The sequence below is a fragment of the Ixodes scapularis genome, unplaced genomic scaffold (assembly GCF_016920785.2).
Source record: "Ixodes scapularis isolate PalLabHiFi unplaced genomic scaffold, ASM1692078v2 PGA_scaffold12__126_contigs__length_90152505, whole genome shotgun sequence".
Taxonomy (NCBI): Eukaryota; Metazoa; Arthropoda; class Arachnida; order Ixodida; family Ixodidae; genus Ixodes; species Ixodes scapularis.
Window position 1 is genome coordinate 54,506,121 of NW_024609838.1, and position 4,109 is coordinate 54,510,229.

At 46.7% G+C, this 4,109-nt stretch overlaps 1 pseudogene; it reads right to left on the reverse strand.

The window, feature by feature from the left end:
• Positions 1-4,109, reverse strand: part of LOC120837052 — a 30,140-nt pseudogene that overhangs the window by 25,910 nt on the left and 121 nt on the right.

A 4,109-nucleotide genomic window follows, 5' to 3' on the forward strand; every position in this document is an offset into this window, starting at 1 on the left:
TAGATAATGAAAAGAACATATGTGCATTGACTTATTTTTACTATTCCAAAATAAAACAAGAAAAAAAAAAACTTCGATCAAGGAAGGGTTTACGTCATTCTTAGCGAAGTCAAAGTGGCTTGATTTTTCTTACTTATACTGTTGATATTTTTTTATGATTGTAACTCAAATGGTACAGCTTGCAGCAAGACGAACTGGTACAGGGCAATGCACGCAATCAGAGTAGAAATGGCATTGTTGGAGCCCCTAGTGCATTAAGAAGTAAAAAGTAATGTTGGAATGAACGGCTGCTTTCTGTTTATTGAATAAAGTTGAAGCAAAAAAAAAAGAATGCAATTGCTCAAATCATTATCAGCACTTCAACATCACTTACCAAGGGTCTCGTTTACCTATTAAAAAGTATCCGCACGTGGGTTGTGATCGAAAAGATATGCCCGCATACACTTACGTTACCGGCGGTTCGACGACGGAACGAGACTCGATCTCTGCTGGAAGAACGATCTGTCTTTATTATAAAAGCAAGTTCGCTTTTAAGGATCCTGTATCCAATCAGGACCGGACAAAAAGAAAGAAATGCAATATCGCGCCGCACCAACTAAACTTATCAGGAAGCGAAGCGTAGTATAGCACCGCAATTGTTACAGCTCGGCAAATGCTATCCAGTTCGGAAGTTGGCCAACAGGCTGACGCCTCTTGAGTAACTGGAGACGTAGAACCTGTCGAAGCATCCCAAAAGGCGAGAGCCGAGCTGCGGCCGTTTGACCTCCACGTAGTTCGTGCATGCAGGAAAAGTAGGAGACAGGCATGTAGCACGCTGAAGGCCTTGGTAGACGACGACTTCATGAAGTAAGCTTGCGAGTCATGTGCAAGTCAACAGGGTAGCAAGCCACAGTCGCCAGGTCTTGGAAGGGTCGCTCGGGCCAGGGTGCTAAAGTGCGGACGCCGCTCTGTTTTCGGGCAAAGGTGCTGAAGCGCGGACGCCTCTCCGTTCTCGGGCAAGGGCGCTGAAGCGCGGACGCCGCTGTGCTTGCGAAGCTTCAAAGAGGCAGGACTGGGGCGGAACAAAGAAGGCAGCCGGAAAGCACCCAGATATTCGGGCAGTCTGGACCTCGGGCAGGAGAGCAGCAAGCCGAAGAGCTGAAATGACTTGGTAGACGAGCGGCAGAAACGACATCGGGACCAATGAACAAAAAGTAAGGGCGCAAACGAGCTGGTGTACATTGCACATGGTTGAAAAAACCCCGAGACTGCGGGTAAACGACACAACACTAAAAAGTCTCTAAAAGACTTTTTAGTGTTGTGTCGTTTACCCGCAGTCTCGGGGTTTTTTCAACCATCGGGACCAATCCGCCGCCACAACCCAGCAAGGCCAGACCCCTTGAAATCGTTAGGAGCGGTGCAATGCAATGCACTTTCGACAAAGTTAAGTTCAGTCATAAGCCTCAACATCGCAAAATCTCCAACTAAAATTTGCACAAAAAAAATGATTCTGTGGGGACTTTCACGCAGAATTAGAGTAACACTAAAGAATGCACCTCAGGCAATCGGCATTGGCGTGATTTTTGCTCTTCTTGTGCCGCACCGTGAGTGTAAATTGTTGGAGGGCCAGGTTCCACCTCATTAAACGACCGTTTTTTTTTCGACATCTGATTAAGCCACACGAGAGGGCAGTGGTCAGTCTCGAAAATGAATGAAGATCCTTTGAGATAGCACGAGTTTGTCGATAGCCCGTACTATACAAGCACACTCTTTTTCTACTGTGCTGTATGCTGTTCGCGTGTTGCTAGTTTTCTGCTGGCGTATACAACAGGATGTTCCTCGTCCTTCTCGTTTACCTGGCCGAGGACAACGCCCAAGCCACGGTTGCTCGCGTCGCACTGCACTATGAAGGTACGCCTGTAGTCTGGCGAAGTTGGCACAGGATCGCTTGCTAAAAGCTCTTTGATCCGGAGAAAGGCGTTCTTACGTTCCTGGGTCCAGCGCACGACATTTGGCTCTGCATTGCGAAGAGCGTCTGTGAGTGGGCCAGCGATATGCGCAAAGTTAGGAATGTAGTTTCGGTAATAATTGGGCTAAACCGATGAAAGAACGCATGTCCGCCTTTGTTTTCGACGAAGGAAACTTTTTTATGGCCATAACCTTTATTTCGGACGGGCGGCGCTTCCCTTGGCCCACAACGTGGCCCAGATACTGAACTTCAGCCTTGGCGAGACATTTGGCCATTTTCAGTTAAATCTGCTTTCTGTATTATAGCGAATACTTCTTGTAGGTGCTGCAAGTGCTGCTCCCAGCTACTGGAAAAAATAGCCACGTCATCGAGGTACGGAACTGCGAAAGACTCGACACCCTTGAGCACTTCGCTCATTACCGAAGCAGCACGTTGTGAATGGGCCATCGCTGGCAAGTGTACTATGGCCAACCAGATTTTCGATGGCCCAAGCTTGGCCAAAGTGCTCGGCAATAGAAGTGTTTTCGTCCTCGTCTGGTGACTTGCCATTCCCTTTATGCCAGTCGCTGGTCATTCACTTTAGGCCAGTGACTGGCCATTCACATTTGTCCAGTGGCTGGCCATTCACTTTAGGTCAAAGACTGGCCATTCACCTTTGGCCAGTGACTGGCCATTCACATTTGGCCAGTGACTAGCCATTCACCTTTGACCAGTGACAAGTTATTCACCTTTGGCCAGCCACTGGCCATTGACTTCCGGCCAGTCACTGGCCGAAAGTGGCTGTAGTTATACACTTGATACATAATATATCACAGACTGCCTCAGTGTTCCTCAGAAGACTGTCAAGAGTTTAGGGAGGTCATGTTTTATAACTCAACCCCAGAAACTCTTACATAGTACTGACACGCGAAGCTGCTGCAAGGTTGCTCAATATTTATTGGACATTTTGAGCATTACGTCTTACGACACTGGTTGCGACGACCACTTCAGTCGTCCGTGGTCCCACCATTAATATCCCCCGGTAGTGCAGCAATAAAAAAATAAAAAGAGGTAACTTGAGGTGAAGGGACAGTGCAACAATAGAGAGTTTTAGTAGATCGTTCCGATACCTCCGATAGTCCCAATAACGATACCATGCATGCGCAAGGGAGGCGGTGGCGGAGTATCGGGTATCGTTATCGGAGTCATGGGAGCGATCTACTAAAACATCAAGTGAGATGTTTTGTTTTTCTCAGAGGATTGCAGGCAACACGCTTCGCTTATCACTTGTCTCCTACGTGCATCTGTTTACTAATTTGAAGCAGGGTAGATTGGGGTAGTTTAGCCCTTGACTGAACCACAGCAGTATTTCATTGGGTGAAGCTGATTATAACATCAATTAGAATGTGCTAAATTGAACATTTACTGAACCTTGAGAAATGGAAAATACAATGTATGTCATTCCATGAAATGATGAATGCTATCTGCAAATATGTAATGAAAATTATTACAGAATGAACTTGCACTCTACGGCAAAAGAGCAAACGTTTCAGTAGAAGACGCTATCCTCTTGCTCACGTACAAAAAAAATTATAAAGTTCTGAAAGACGACTATGGAGAAGGAACTCGTACAGCTGAATTCTAAGCACCTCGTCTACAGGGGGTCAGCAATAGTTATCCCAGAAAGTGCCCAACATTTAAAGAAATAAATGCCTCCATAAAACCTTCTATCATTAGTTTTGGAAGCAAAATGAAAATTAACCTGATAATACTGGCGAGAAATGTGAATTATACACTTTTAAAACGGCTCACAAAACGTGTATTCAACCACATACCTTTTGCAAACTTTGCTCAAACATTTAATTACGACTGTCCTTGGATCGGCGTCGCTCAAGCCAAGGAAAATCCTGTCCAGAGCAACCAGTGTGTTGGAGGCCCTGCATTCGTACTGGATGTTGAAAAGCCAATATGCTTTTCAACCTTGCTGCAAGGGGCCGGGAACAAGCTGGCGTCGGACGACCTGGCAGTTGTCGAAGTGCCCGTCGGGAGGAGGGCGTCGCTGTAATGGCCTCTCTGGCGGCGAGTGTGACGGACTTGCGAATGCCGGAGCAGCGAGTTGCCGACGTGCTTCCATCGACGAACCAGGAGTGTCTGGTTCGTTCTAACTTTGCCAATATCTTGC